Source organism: Myotis lucifugus, unplaced genomic scaffold (genome assembly GCF_000147115.1).
Source record: "Myotis lucifugus unplaced genomic scaffold, Myoluc2.0 scaffold_1294, whole genome shotgun sequence".
NCBI classification, from domain to species: Eukaryota; Metazoa; Chordata; class Mammalia; order Chiroptera; family Vespertilionidae; genus Myotis; species Myotis lucifugus.
In genome coordinates, this window is record NW_005872342.1 from 54,607 (window position 1) to 71,538 (window position 16,932).

General features: G+C 42.0%; 1 non-coding gene across 1 annotated transcript; it reads left to right on the plus strand.

Moving 5' to 3' along the window:
• Positions 1 to 246: 246 nt before the first annotated feature.
• Positions 247 to 449, plus strand: LOC111824373. The gene has a single exon (XR_002827463.1). It is a non-coding gene; the product is annotated as a small nucleolar RNA SNORA74 (small nucleolar RNA).
• The last annotated feature ends 16,483 nt before the right edge of the window (positions 450 to 16,932 follow it).

Sequence of the window (16,932 nt, forward strand, 5' to 3'; positions counted from 1 at the left end):
TCATGAATAGGATTAATACCCTTTTCAAAGATATCCCATGCAAGGCTTATCAGGAGATGACTTTATATGTTATATAAATGTCTAACCACTATTTTGTGCACTTGAAACTAATATTGAATGTCATCCCTAATTGAAAAAAATTAAATTAGTAAAAAAAATTTTAATAAAAATAAAAATGCAAATCAGAGTGATTTTTAAAAAATATTAATCAGAGCATTTCACTCTGTGCCTAAAAGCCTTAAGCGCTCCAACAGTGGTCAGCTCTCCAGACAGAATCATGCCTGTGAGGGTGTTACACTGCTGGGAGAGGAATGCCTTGTCTTCTTCCTCCAGTTGCTCCCTTCACTGCTCTGGTGACATGTGGCACTGGTGCAAGGCAGTACTGTGCTTCCTCGAGAGTGAGCTAAGCATCACTTTCGCTGCTTAGTTGAAGTGTGGGAGCAGACACAGAAAATTATAAATTTAAGCCTCAAAGGTTCTAACAGCATTTCAACCCACCAAACGGACCTCTATCCTCCCTTCACTACACTCCAGCCAGCCTGGCTCATCCAGCCTTGAGGAAAGAAGGCAGGGATAGTGCTGCTCAGGAAGCCTGTGAGCGTGCATGTGGCCAGAAGTCTGGAGAGAGCTCCAGTTCTCTTAGGATAGAAATGAAGGGATGAATCTGCTGAAATCAGCCACCCATGAGAGGACTCTACTTCTCACTACATGAGGAGGGCATCACACTTGCATGATCCGCCATGCTCTTGCTCCCCTGTGGCATCCCAGGGGACCCATGAATCATCCACCACAGGAAGCAGTTCTCTGGCATTTGAGAATGCACATACCCTCTGCAAAGCCCTTCAGCTCACATGGCTGATCTCAGACTACAGATCCCAGACATCTTCAATCCTGGGAAGCAGCCTCTTTTGACTTTTTCATTCTCCTCCTAAAAACAATGCCAGGTCTGTGTCTTCTGTATACTGCTCAAAGATGTGTAAGGACCCAGTGGGTAGCAGCTGGACCTGGTATACAATGGGGAATTTGCTGAGTGGCCTCACACCCAACACTGACACTGAGCTTGAACCTGTATCAATCTGGTGAACACCACTCACCTCTATCTGGGGACTCTCTGAGAACCTACCTCATGCAATTTGAGTGCTTCCAGAGACTATATCATTAACTGAGACTAACGGGCACCCAGAAGGTGGAGGCAGACAGAGAGGCAGAACATGGTGTGCTCTGGGACTTTTGCTGACCTGTCCCCAGGCTCAATGCCAGTAAAAGCCAGCTTTGGTGCCCTGCTTGGACCTTCCTGTGCTCACTCAGCCTCAGCAGAGGCTGTCACATTTTGTGAATTGCTCTGCAGATGCAAATAGATTGCCCTGGGCCAGTCACATAAAGCATCTGACATTGTTCAACACCAGAGTCCCTCCCAGGAAGCCCGAGGACCAACACGCCCAGTGGCCAGCTTCAGAGCACATCAGAGCAGGATACAATTAGCCCCACAAGAGGCATATCCAAAGAGAGATCTAGGAAGGCTCCAGAACCTCCTGAGATGAATTTCACTCCACCCGGTCAACACCGGTCAGCAGCTCATACACTACACTGTAGGCAGCGTACACAGTGGTCCCAGTCAACTAGCCTGAGAATTGATTCAATATATGGATGGGCCAATAGCCATCAAGAATCAACTACCACTGGGAGGTTCACATACCACAAACGGGACATCCCTGGAACACTTAACTCAGGTGATCAAGAAGACCTTGCCACTGGGTTCCACAGGACACCTACTACACAAAGCCACACTACCAAGACTTGGATTCTAATACAAAGAAACAAACACACAGATGGAGACAAAATGCAAAGAAACATGCCCCGAATTTCAGAATGGGACACACATCCAGAAAAAATGCTAAATGAAGTGAAGGCTAGCAATATACCAAATACAGGGTGTTTAAAAACAATGGTTTTAAGGATGTTAATAGAAGTTAGGCAAAGAATGGATGAAATCAGTGGGAACTTGAAAACTTATAGTAGGCATGAAAAAGAACATTTAAGTCATGTAAAAGATCCATTCGGAAATAAAGAGTACAATCTCTGGAATAAAGAATACACTAGAGGAAATAAATAGTTGGATGAAGCAGAGAATCAAATTAGTGATTTGGAATACAAGATCCCAGAAGACAAAAGCAGCAAAAAGAAAAAAAGAGTTTCAAAAATGAGGACTGTTTAAGGGACTTTGCGACAACATGTAGCATAACAACATCCACATTATTGGAACATAAGAACAAAAGAAAGATTAAGGGGCTACAGCCTATTAAAAGAAATAATGACGGAACACGTCCCTTATCTGGTGAAGGAAAAGACACACAAGTCCAGGAAGCACAGAGTCCGAAACAAGATGAACCCAAAAAGCCCCAACACCAAGACACATCATGATTAAAATTACAAAGGTTAAAAACAGCACATCTTAAAAACCACAAAAGAAAGACGGTCAGTTACCTACAAGGGGGCTCCCATTAGATTGTCAGCTTGTTTCTCTGCAGGAACATACCAGGCCTGTAGGGATTAGGACAAAATATTCAATGTCAGGAAGAGCTAGGACCTTCAACCAAGACTACTTTACCCAGCAAGGCTATCATTTAAAATTGATGGAGAAATAAAGAGCTTCCCAGACAAGAAACAGCAAAAGAAGTGTGTTACCACCAAACCATTAGTATACGAGCTATCAAGAAGGAATAAAATGGAAACAGAGTTAAAAGAATAAAATTTATCAATGAATAATCATTTTAAATGTAAGTGGCTTAAGTGCTGCAATTAAAAGGCATGGTAGCTGAATAGATAAGAAAACAAGAACCATATATATGTAGTCAACAAGAGACCTACCTCAGAATTAAAGATATACAGACAAAAAGCAAGGAGATGGCAAAAGATATTTCATGCTAAAGCAAATGAAAAAAAAAAGCTGGAGAGGTAAAACATATAGCTGACAAAACAGACTTTAAAACAAAGGCTATATTGACTGATAAGAAAGGACACCAGGAGAGACCAAGATGGCGGCGTAGGTAAACACCGGAGACCGCTGCCGCATACAACCATTTCAAAAATACAACTAAAAGACGGAACAGACATCACCCAGAACCACGGGAAGGCTGGCTGAAGAGAGACTCTACAACTAGAAGGAAAGAGAACAGCAAACCGAGGCTCAGAGGAGGCGCAGTGTGGAAAATACAAAGGTACCGAGGTGCGCGCGAAAGCGGGCTGGTGGCTGAGGGCGCGGTTGTCGTTTTCGGTCTGGAGTGAGTCTCAGATTCTGGGCTCCAGATCCGGGCGAGTCTCTAGGGATTCAGACTCAGACGGGAGAAGCGGGATTATCCGGCATCAGTTGGAACCTGAGGGCAGCTTTCTCTCCGAGGTTTGCAGCAGCTGCCGGGGTTCTGAGAAGCAGAGCCTCTGGGAACGGGACTGAGAGCGGCCATAACTGCTCCCTCCGCCCGCCCTGTTGATCCCGCCCTGCCCAGGCCCTGCGCACAGCCATTTGCCGATCGCCTCAGGCAAAGGCTGGATTAGTGCCTTCCCAGAAGACAGACGTTTTCCACACAGCTGATTCCTACAGCCAGTCAGCCTGGTGGTCAAATCCCTCTAGTGTTAACTACAACAATTAAGGCTTGGCTAGAACAAGACTGCGCACAAAGACCACAAGGGGGTGCACCAAGAAAGCATAAAAGATGCGGAGACAAAAAAACATGACAGAAATGGAGGATATGGAGCTAAGAATCGCAATTTTGAGGGCTTGCTATAAACTTGAGCAGAGCCTCACGAAAACTAATGAGACCCTCGATGCTACGATAAAGAAATTAGAAAGTAAGCATACACGGGCTGAAATAAAGAATATTATACCCAATAGCAGACCACAGGAGCACAAGAATCAAATCAAAGATTCGACAAAAAACACCCAACTGGAAAAGCAAAATGAAAAAAGAATCCGAAAGTGTGAAGATAGTGTAAGGAGCCTCTGGGACAGCTTCAAGCGCACTAATATAAGAATAATAGGGGTGCCAGAAGATGAGAGACAGCAAGATTTTGAAAACCTATTTCAAGAAATAATGGCAGAAAACTTCCCCCACCTGGTGAAAGAAATGGACTTACAGGTCCAAGAAGCGAAGAGAACCCCAAACAAAAGGAATCCAAAGAGGACCACACCAAGACACATCATCATTAAAATGCCAAGAGCAAAAGACAAAGAGAGAATCTTAAAAGCAGCAAGAGAAAGAGACTCAATTACCTACAAGGGAATACCCATACGACTGTCAGCTGATTTCTCAACAGAAACTTTGCAGGCCAGAAGGGAATGGCAAGAAATATTCAAAGTACTGAATACCAAGAACCTACAACCAAGATTACTTTATCCAGCAAAGCTATCATTCAGAATTGAAGGTCAGATAAAGAGCTTCACATATACGGAAAAGCTAAAGGACTTGATCACCACTAAACCAGTATTATACGAAATGCTGAAAGGTTTCCTTTAAGAAGAGGAAGAAGAAAAAGGTAAAGATACAAATTGTGAACAACAAACATGCATCTATCAACAAGTGAATCTAAAAATCAAGTGAATAAATAATCTGATGTACAGAATGAACTGGTGATTACAATGAATCAGGGACATAGAAGGGGAATGGACTGACTATTCTTGGGGGGGGGGGGAAGGGGAATGGGAGATGTGGGAAGAGAATGGACAAAAATCGTGCACCTATGGATGAGGACAGTGGGTGGGGAGTGACAGCGGAGGGTGGGGCGGGAACTGGGAGAAGGGGAGTTATGGGGAAAAAAGAGGAACAAATGTAATCAGAACAATAAAGATTTAATTTAAAAAAAAAAAAAAAGAAAGGACACCAGGTCATAATGAGAAAGGGAGCAATCCAACAAGGGGATAGAACCCTTGTAAACATGTATTTTTTCAACATAAAAGCATGTGAATATGTAAAATCGTGATGTACATAAGTGGAGAGTTCAACAATAATACAGTCATAGTAGGGCATTTTAACACCACCGTGGCATCAATGGCTGGATCTTCCACACACAAAATCAAGAAGGAAAGAGTGGCCTTAAATAACAGACTAGATCAAATGGATGTAATTGGTATCTTCAGAGCATTTCACCCTGAAGGAGTAGTATATACATTCTTTTTAAGTGGACATGCAGCATGTTCTAGGAAACACCACATGTTAGGGCACAAGAACAGTCTCCGTATATTTAAGAAGAATGAAATCATATCAACAATCTTTTCTGACCATAACTATAAACAACTGGAAGTCAATAAGAAAAAAATGGTATACAGATTATCTATTACTGAATTGTACACACCTAAAACCACCCTGCCCCAATAAATTTATTAACAGAGAAATAAAAGCAATGAAAAGGAGAAAAAATAAATACATAAAATAAAAATCTGGAGATACATATTGGTGAGAATTACATGTCAATATACTTAATGTATACTTAACTGTGGTTAAAACTCTAAATGTTATATTTATTTGACCACAATAAAAATTAGTAATTATAGGATTAAAAAAAAAACAGAAAAAGAAAAAGAAGAAACTGTAAAACACAGAAAGTCTTAGAGGCTAATTAACATGTTACTAAACAATGAGTGGTTATCAACAAGAGAAAGGAAATAATAATATAATGCCTTAATTCATGGAAAGGGGACCACAACAATCTTAAGTCTATGGAACAAGCATAAGCAGTCCTAAGAGGGAAATTCATAACATTACAGGCTTACCTCAAGAAACAAGAAAAATCTGAAATACATCACCTAACTTTACACTTAGAGGAACTAGTGCAAAAGAAAAACAAAGACACCACAAAGTGAGAATAATAAAGAAAATAATGAAGATCAGAGTAGAAATAAAGCAGTAATAAACAAACAAGAGATCAAAGAAGCATGGGCCATTGTGTGTCAGTGGTTAGAGCTATGATCCATGCACCAAAGGATCATGGGTACAATTCCCAATCAAAGGCACGTACATACCTGGGTTACAGGTTCACCCCTGCCCCCTACTGAGGTGTGTGTGTGTGTGTGTGTGTGTGTGTGTGTGACAACCATTTGATGTGTCTCTAACATTGATGTCTCTCTCTCTCTCTCTCTTTCTCTTTCCCCTCCCTCCCTCTCTCCCTCCCTCCTTCTTCTCTAAAAAAAATTCATTGGAAAATATATCCTTGGTGAAGATTAAAAGAAAAAATAACTTCTCAACAAACGCAGGTGCTGGACTGTATGGCTTCACAGTGTATTTCATCAAACATTCAGAGAAGAATTAATACCTGTTCTCCTCAAACTCATCCAAAACACTCAAGACAAGGGAAGACTCCCAAGCTCATTTTATAAGTCCAGCATTATCCTAATCCCCAAACCAGAATAAGACTTTACAAAGAAATAAAATTATAGGCCAATATCCCTGATGAGCATAGATGCTAAAATCCTCAACAAAATATTGGCAAACTGGATCCAATAATACATTAAAAAGATTACACACCATGATGAAGTGGGATTTATTCTGGGGATGCAAACTTGGTACAGTACCTGCACATAAAAAACATGATACAGCATAAACAAAATAAAGAATAAAAATCACATGGTTGTAACAATAGATGCAGAAAGAGCAGTCAACAAAACACAACAGCTACTCATTATAACAACTCTCAGCAAAATGTGAATAGAGGGAATACACTTCAACATAATAAACATCATATAGAAAGAAAGAACAAAAGAAAAGAAAATGAAAGAAGAAAATGAAAGAAAAGGAAGGAAAAAGTTGAAGAAAATACAAATAAGTAAAACCATATATGGTGTTCAAAATAGAAAGAATTACCAATATTAAAATGTCCAATGACATATTTCAGAGAGCTACAACAAATGTCACAAAAATTTATATGGAAGTACAAAAAAAAAAAAACCAGGAAAAAAATGCAACACACACACAAACACATACAGACACACAAAAGCAAAACTAACAAAATAAAACCAAACCAATAGACATAGTGATCTTGAGAAAGAAGAAAAAAGTTGGAGGAGTCATGCTACCTAATAACAAACTATACCACAAGGCCATAATAATAAACATAGCATGATACTGGCATAAAACAGATATAAAGATCATTGGAACAGAATAAAAAGCCCAGAAATAAACACACATTTATGGTCAATCAATATTTGACAAAGGACACAAGAACATACAATGTGGTAAAGATAGTTCACTAAATAAATGTTATTGGGAAAATTGGACAGATATGTAGAAAAATGAATGCAGACTACCTTCTTACACCATATTGAAGAATAAACTCAGAATAAATTAAAGACTTGAAAGTGAGATTTGAAACCATAAAAATCCTAGAAGAAAATAAAGACAATAATTTTTCATAGCAATATTTTTTATTCTGATAGACTATTTGGGCAAGGGTAGCAAAAGAAAAACTAAACAAATGGGACTACATCAACCTCCCAGTAGGGGAGGTTCTAATTGTTCATCAAAGACTGTATCATTAGGGTAATAATGTGGGCTGTCATGAAGGACATTTCACTGTCTGAACCCAATAATATCTTGCTCCTTGTCGTCCATGATGTGGGCCAGGGAGCCACCAAAGCTCGTCCTCTCCACACAGTGATTCAGGGCTCCAGGAATCCTCAGGCTTGTGGATTCAGCTGGCAATGAGCACAAACCAATGGTGCAAAGGTCAGACAGACGAGTGGTGTCAGGAAGGCCTGGGAGCAGACACTCATGGCTGTCCTTGCCTCTGGCCAGACCTGACTCACATAGTGAGAGAGGATCAGAAATGCAGAACAGCATAAACTCCTTGCATCTTGGCACATAGGACAGCACACTCACCCTCTTGTTCCTGTACATGTGCAGCCAGCCAACTCAGTCACCTTCTTCAGGAAGAACATCCAGAGAGAACAATCAAGTATCTCATGCCAAGCCACATAGCACTTCTAAGTACTAAGAGTGAAAAAACCACTGACTATGCATATCTACAGAAAGACTACTTGCTGTCCAGACCCATTTTCTTGCTTTTTTTTCTTCTTCTCAAAAGAATAGAACATCATTCTGCAGCCAACGAGATGGAGCAGGTCAATGGCTAGCTGTCCACCCAATGATGACAACCACGGTCACAGACAGAAGAGTAACTGCAGACTCCAGAGAGAAAGCAGCAGTGGGCTAACTGGGGACAGAAGTGAAAACTTGACGAGTGGCCAGTGAAATGCAGACACCATAACTAAAAGAAAACAAATCAGGATACACATGTAATAAATAGTATCATCTTGCCCTGGAGGGGTGTTCAGTGGTTGAGCATTGATTGATCTATGAACCAGGAGGTTATGCATGGCATCCCCATCAGGGCACATACCCTGGTTGTGGACTCCACCCCCAGTAGGAGGCGTGTAGGATGCAGCTGATCAATGATTCTTTCTCATCATTGATGTTATTATCTTTCTCTCCCTCTCCATTCCTCTCTGAAATCAATACAAAGTACATTTAAATAAATAAATAAATAAATAAATAAATAAATAAATAACATCACCTCAATAAAGTATTTGGATATATAAATTTACATAAGACCAAAGGAAATACTTTGAAATGTTGACAGTGGTTAACCTTGGTTAGTGGAGAGAAGTGGTTTCTTTTACCTCATACTATTCTTTGTATATTTCTACTAATGATCCTGTATTATTGTGATAATGAGAAAAAGTCTTCTAAAATAAACATTTAAGTAACTCTTTTTTTGTTTGAAATGCATTTTGCATCTATGTTCAGTGACAATCCACTTATCTTTGAGAAACTTAAAAAGTGCTTTGGGTGTGAAATATCCTTTAAAATTCATTCTAAAAGTTCCTGAATGAGAACACTGGTCTTTGGAGATGCTAGGTCTGCTTGGAAAAAATAATGGGGCAGGGGCTGGGGACAGGGCAGGGGATGGGGCAGGTAAGGAACCCTGAAGAGAGGCTCCTTGGCAGGATGCCTCAGGGTCGACAGCTCAGGGTGTATTTGAAGAATTCCCCATTGGAAGGCTGATATCTACAGTAAAGATTCAGATTTGATAAACTTTAGACATGAGCTATAACTAATTTTCTTTTTAAAACGGTTTTGCTGTTCTAATTGAAAAATCTTATCTAATAATAGACAAACATGGTAATTAACCATACCTTCGCTAATATCACCATTGGCTGATCAGCATGATATGCAAATTAATCGCCAACAAAGATGGCAGACAATTTGCATACTGCAGGCAGGGCGGGACCCTGGGAGCCGCCATCCAGGCCCCTGTGTGCAACCCCAGGAGCTGCTGGAAAGCCAGGCAGCAGGAAAGGTGCCCCCGGGACCCAGGAGTCAACTTGCCTACGGCCCGTGATGGTGATCCTGATTGGAAAGCCATTCCACAGGCAAGGCGGCACCCTGGGACCCAGGAGACGCATTGTCTGCAGCCCGTGATGGTTATCGTGATCGGAAAGCCAGGCCACAGGCAAGGCGGCCCCCTGGGACCCAGGAGCCTATAGGTGAGGTCTGCAGGCAAAGCAGGGATCAAGCTATGAGGGGCAGGGTGGGGGGCGGAAGGAGCTACAAGAGCAGCTCTGGCCGGAGCCTGAAGAGTCCCTCCAGAGTGAGGAGCAAAGACTGAAGACTCCAGCCACAGCGAAGACTGTGTCCAGAGCGAAGATGGAAGGCGGTGGCCAGAGTGAAGGCCTGGGTCCCAGGTGCCAGAGGAAAACTGGTGCTGGCAGCCAGGGGAAAGAAGGCCTATTGCATGAATGTTCGTGCAACGAGCCTCTAGTCTGTATATATAAAAGGCTGATATGCTAAGTGTCCAACTGTGCGACCAGTCCCTATGACGCACACTGACCACCAGGGGGAGACGTTCATGCTGGAGCTGTCATGACGTGAACTGGCAATTTACCGAGAAATGGCACCGAGAACCTGGAACCCACAAGCAATACTCAGCTTCCCCCAAGTGGGACACAGGCCCTGCCATCACCCTGGAGCAAAACCCCACCAAATAGCAGCCAACACTGCATGGACCCCATGGGGCAAAGCCCACAGCCCAGCCCTGACGCTGTGGGCGCCAGGTAATGACATCACATGGTGACACCTGGCTTACTCTCCCTAGGGACTAGCCTCCTTGGAGTTTCTTCATCCCACTTGCTTTATAGCCAATTGCAAACATTTTACAGTTTAACCAAATCTCTATGAAATGTTTTCACATGCCTCATCTCATTTGATCCTCACAAAAGTCCTGGAGTAGGTAGGTAGGAGAATTGGTAGAACCCTATATTCTTTTCATTAGCCAGAAAACGGAGATTTAGAATGTTTAGAAACTTTACCCAACTGAAAAGAAGAAATGGTAGAACATGAAAATGACTTGAGGTTTCTTACTGTGCAGAATATAGTCAAACGGAGCTATTGTTAAATGTTTCACCCTTTGTTCTCCCTGCATGATCTACAGTAATAATCTGCTTTGTATTGATATTTACTGCTGTGTTGCTGACAATATCCTGAAAGAAAAGTTGGGGTGCTTCACTGGGCTGGAAAAAATTTAGCTAAATCAGAAAACAGGTCTAAGTAAGCAAGCTTATCAACATATATATAAAGTTCTCAGTGTGCCAGTCATACCCATGTTTTTCAATCTGTTATCCTTGATGGTGAATTTGGTTGACACTTCTATTATAGAGAAAGGGCGAATAGTGATATTAAAATATTTCTTCCAATTAATTTCCTTTCAATGTGCATAAATTTGTGCACTGGGCCAACTGTCAGGTAACCCAAAATAGTAAATTTAGCATTATCTTTTCAAAACATCAATTGCATATTCTTTGTGTTGGTAGGAAAATGTTGTTTGTAAAGGTTCAGAAAATACAGATGTGTTGAGCATTATATGTCACATTTATTAAAATTCAATATGTAACTTCCCAGGTATGAAAAACATCAGGTGAAGTCAATTCATTTTCTTGGGTATAAATAATTGTTGAAAATATCAAATTAAAATATGGCTGTATATTCTCCCTTAAAAGTTAAAAACATAATAGATGTTATATAACTCACGCAAATGGTTTGTGAAGCTGAAATACTTCCATGTAGGGTCTGCTCAATCTTGACATTAGCTTCGTGCAAGGACTGAGAGCCACATGTCACCTATTCTGTCCAGTGAGGAAGGGAGCAGTGTGTGAACCACTCCTGCCACTAAGCCCATTGGACAGCCAGCCTGCTAGGCAGCAAGGATGCCAGCCTCTGCTCACAGGTGGGAGAAGTGCTGCCATCTCTCTCAGAACAGTTCCAAACTCAGCCTGAGAAGGACAAGCCCTACCAGCCAAGACCCAGTCAGGCCAGTGCTGGGCTCTAAGTAAGGCTGACAATTGTCTTTCCCTTATTTCTTCTGAAACCAAACCAACCACCCTCCGAACCAAAATTTAATAATCATCCTTTCACTTAAGTCACTGCTAAATGAACACCAAGTTATATGAGCTCATGAGGTGACTTCCCTCCTAGACACACATTATAAGAGTCTGGAATAAACTCTGTCCCTGCCCAGTCCCTTCACTCCACCTGTAGGAACCACCCCCCTACCACAGCCCCTCCCTCCCAAACACATCTAAAGTTAACTTTCTGGGGACTACAGATCTGTCATGTCCCCTGGCTTGAGACACAAGCTCTGGAGGATCAGGACCCCTGACTGCCTGGCTTAATAGACGTGGGGCCCTGCTGGGGTCTGGCTGGAACTCTGTCCCCAGCTGCCTCCTGTCAGCGCAGCAGCCACCACTCATCCAGGTTCAGGGAGCACATGCAACCTGTACTGGGATGACAGGGGCCCAGCTAAGCACAGGGAAGGAGCCCTCACTGGGGCTCTTGGTCTCTCACTGGGGCTCTTGGTCCCAGGTGGGGACTTGATGGAGCCTCTCCACTCTCCTGCTGAGCCTCAGAGCCACACACCTGGACCAGCACCCATTCTCCCTGGGAACTGTCCTGGGCTTTTGCCTGCCCACACCCACCCACCTACCCAGCTGCCACTGCTGCTCTCAGCCTTGCCACCTGAGAGAAATATGGACTTCTCAACCATCTGAATGTGAAATATCCCAGCCTAAAACCCCTGACTGGAAGGTGCAGAGACGACAGGGGCATGTCCTAGCTCAAAGCTGCTCCCAGCTTCTTGGCTTTAATCCCAGAGATGTCATCATCCCCTGGGGGTGATTGTGCAGCTCAGCCCAGGTATCCCACCTGCCACTCTTAAAGCAACAGCACATCCCATACTGTTCTCTGGACCATTGCCTGCTCTACCCTCATGAGAATCCTGGCTGCTGGTCACCCCGGGGCCCCTGGGCTGTGCTGGTGTTCACACATGTGGACTGACTGGGTGAATAAACACATATGTTGATTTTAGAGTGAGAGAAAAATAGGGATGGAGAGAAACACATACAGCAGTTCTTCTTTTCTCTACTTTCATAGCTTCAGCGGTTGATTCTTGTAATTGCCCTGACCGGTGATGGAACTTACAACCTGGGCATATTGAGATGATTCACCAACCCAGTGAGCTCTTTGACCTCAGCAAGACATATGCAGCAATTTATGTAAAATACCCAATCATGTATGAATAGGTAGATACAAAAATGATCATGATGACAGAGAGTGGTGGAAGGCAATATAGGATTCATGGGGTTTCATAAGTGTCTTTTTACATGGATATATTTCAAGTAAGCTATTTCTAAGGCAGGCTGTATTTTCGCACCAGTTCTTTTATGTCCCGAGAATGAAGCACTGATAAGGGCAGGAGGATCTTGGTTTCAGCCATGCAGGAATGCATAGAAACACCAGAAGCATATGCTAAATATATATTATATATATAAAGTATATATATATATATATACTTTAAATGAATTATACTTACATCTAACTTTTTAAAAATATATATTTTATTGATTTTTTACAGAGAGGAAGAGAGAGGGATAGAGTTAGAAACATCAATGAGAGAGAAACATCGATCAGCTGCTTCCTGCACACTCCTTACTGCAGTGATGGTGAACCTTTTGAGCTCGGAGTGTCAGCATTTTGAAAAACCCTAACTTAACTCTGGTACCATGTCACATATAGAAATTTTTTGATATTTGCAACCACCGTAAAACAAAGACTTATATTTTTGATATTTATTTTATACATTTAAATGCCATTTAATAAAGAAAAATCAACCAAAAAAATGAGTTCACCTGTCACCTTGACACGCATGTCATAGGTTCACCATCACTGCCCTACTGGGTATGTGCACGCAACCAAGGTACATGCCCTTGACTGGAATCGAACCTGGGACCGTTCAGTCCACAGGCTGACACTCAGTTAACTGAGCCAAACCAGTCAGGGCTACATCTAACTTTAAGAAAGTTTTAAAAATGGGCAGTTCCCAATAATTTTATTATGAGAGTTCTTGAGCATACTTGTTACTACTGTACCAGCATGTTGTAAATAAAATATAATGATGTGCTACTGATATATCTTAACATGTCTATGTTCAGTGCCTTCATTTTAGCAGTTTGCAACTGACGGTGAGAGTATTTACACCAAGAAAAGTAACAAATATTATATACCTACACTTCATTTAATGTAATGCTTAAACTTAAAAAAGGGAACTGGAGAATGTAAACAATGCAGATTAATGTATAAGTATATGCTACAACTGTGCTTAAGTTGAACATAGGATAAAAATAATGTGAGAACCACCTTAAAAGGTACTACTTCTTTGCTGCAGATGGGTATTCTGGACAAACCTTGAGTCAGGCCCATTCCCTAGTCAGAGAAGAAGGGATGAAGATCCTGCCAAGAGTTCAGAGTATTTATTTATGTATTTACTTTTAAATCTGAGAGTTTATTTAAATTTCACGAGTTGCTCTTTTATAAAAAATAATGTTTTCATTTATTTCAAAGAGTAAGGGAGAGGTGGGAAGAGGTAGGAACATCAATGATGAGAGGGAATCATTGATCTGCTGCCTGCTGCATGCACACCCCTGGTGATGGAGCCCACAACCGCAGCATGTGCCCTTGACTGGAATCAAACCCAGGATCCTTCTGTCTGCAGGCCAGAACTTTATCCACTGTGCCAAATCAGCTAGGGTGTGTTCAAAGTATTTACAATTTATTCAAGAAAAACAGAACATGCAGGGTTTGTGATTCATACTGTTCATGTGAAGCAGGTGGTAGAGGAGAAATCACTATAGCCATAAACCCTCACAGTGACATCAATCATGTAGTAGACCTGGGCAGGATAGCAAGGGCAAGCAGCTCCTTATGACCTCACTTGTACCTGAAACTTATGAGGAATCTAGCAGAGTGTATGTTCTGATAAAAAGGGAGTATATTAAGGTAAATGTGTATCATAGTATCCTTCAGTGTTGTTATTCCAGGTAAGAAAAAGAAAACATTCCCTGTAAATTTAAGGCTTTTCTCCAGTGTTAAATCTCAGGTGTCTCATAAGGCTACATGTTTGGGTAAAAGATTTCCCACAATCTGTACACTTATAAGGCTTTTCTCCAGGGTGAACTTGTTGGTGCTTATTGACAATAAACTTACTTCTGAAGGACTTCCCACAATCACTACACTTATAAGGCTTTTCTCAAGTATGAATTTTCTGATGTTGAATGATGGTGGAACTGTTACTGAGGGCCTTCCCACAATCTGTACACTCATATGGATTTTCTCCAATGTGACCTCACTGATGTTTATTGACATCAGGCTTACTTCTGAAAGACTTCCCACAATCACTATGCTTATAAGGCATTTCTCCAGTGTGAATTCTGTGATGTTGAATGAAGTTGGAATGGTTACTGAAGGACTTTCCACAATCTGTACACTCATATGGCTTTTCTCCAGTGTGAACTCACTGGTGTTTACTGACATCAGACTTAATTCTGAAAGACTTTCCACAATCACTACACTTTAAGGCTTTTCTCCAGTGTGAATTCTCTGATGTTGAATGAGTTTAGAACTTGTAATGAAGGATGTCCGACAATCTGTACACTCATAAGGTTTTTCTCCAGTGTGAACTCGCTGGTGTTTATTGACATTAAGCTTATTTCTGAAGGACTTCCCACAATCACTACACTTATAAGGCATTTCTCCAGTGTGAATTCTCTGATGTTTAATGAGGGTAGAACTATCACGGAAGGACTTCCCACAGCCGGTACACTCATATGGCTTTTCTCCAGTGAGAACTCGCTGGTGTTTATTTACATAAGACTTACTTCTGAAGGACTTCCCACAATTACTACACCCATAAGGCTTTTCTCCAGTGAGAATTCTCCGATGTTGAATAAGGGTGGAACTGCTACTGAAGTACTTCCCACAATCTGTACACTCATATGGCTTTTCTCTAGTGTGAGCTCTCTTATGTTGAATGAGGTTAAAGATTCGTCTGAAAACTTTTCTACATTTGTCACACTCATAACTCAGTTCTCCAGAACATTCACCATTTAGAATCAACAATTTTCTGGTTGTGGCTGGCAGTTTTTACACCTTCACCCTACTGGTGATAACTTTTTCCACTGAGATATTCTTGTGAAACCTCACTGCCACTGTGTGCCTCCTCAGTGTTCTGAGAGGCAGGGGCTGGAGAAGCTCTGAGGGAGCTTCATCATCTTCCCCTAACTCCCTGCTGTTTGAAGGCACCTCTGATGAGTAGAAGCTGCACCTGGTCACAAATGAGGGCCTGTTCATAGCTTCTTTTCAGGACATCTCTCCACTGACATCCTTCTTTTTCTGGTGAGGGTTTGCACTGGAACAGAATTCTCTCACACATGCGTCACTAAAGAAGCATTTGCACTCAAAGTATTCTGCTTGGGACTCAGTAAGGTGCAAAGTATCTGTTAACACTGAGAAACACTGCTTACAGGAATGCGACTTCTGGGGTGCTGGAGCTGTCTTAGAAGCCCTGACTTGTGACTCTCCTTGTACAGATACACTCTCTTCAGAACAGGACTCATCATCATTCTTTTTATGCCAACAAGCTGAAAACAGAAAAAATGTGAGGAAATAAATGTTGATTGTGGTCACAGAGGAAAGATTCATTACATAAATGTGTAGCCCATGACTCCTGGGTTCCATGAAATTTTCTGAAAAGATGTGAAGGAAGCACTAATAAGAGACTTCCGTGAAGTTCTGGGACTCTGCAGATCATAAAAGAAAGAAGACGACACCAGGAATATGACACAAAGATGGCAAGCACCACATGGAAGAGAGGTAAGACTTACCGCCCTTCCTTAGGCTAACAGTGTTCAGTAGGGCATGTCTGCTATGGCCCTAGCTTTCTGAGAATGAAACTAAAACTTCTCACGCAATATTTCGTCTTTTCTTTGTTGCCTTTAGACACAAAACAAGCCCAGGATTCCTGAATTCTTTCAGCTCAGCCACTCCAACCAAAACCTTACAGGGTGGCATTACAGCCTGTAACTCTCTTTCATCCATCACACCATGTATCACCCACATCACTGTTCTGGATGCCTTGACCTGGGCTTCAGGATATGACAGGCACCCAAGGATGGAGGGTAAATGGAATGAGGCTGAATAGAACTCTGCAAGCAAAACAGAGTCAGGGAGGCACATAGGCCTCAATACTGGCTGTTGCTGCTCAACAAGCTCAAACCACTGCACAAGGGGAACACTGCCTCTGAAGCCTCATCCTCTTGTGATCCAGCGCTGGGGCCTATGAATATGTTAACAGAACAAAGCACTCAAAATGCCCACCTTGAGAAACAAGCTGAAAGTAATACACAAGCCAATCACCACGAGTAAGTACACCTGTCCTGGGCTTTCATTGGCTAAATACAGCCATCATTGGGCACATTGCCCTTTGGGTAACTTCATTTTTCTGGCCCAACAGGTGGCATTAGGATCCCAGTCACTGACTGATCATTGCAAACATTGGTAT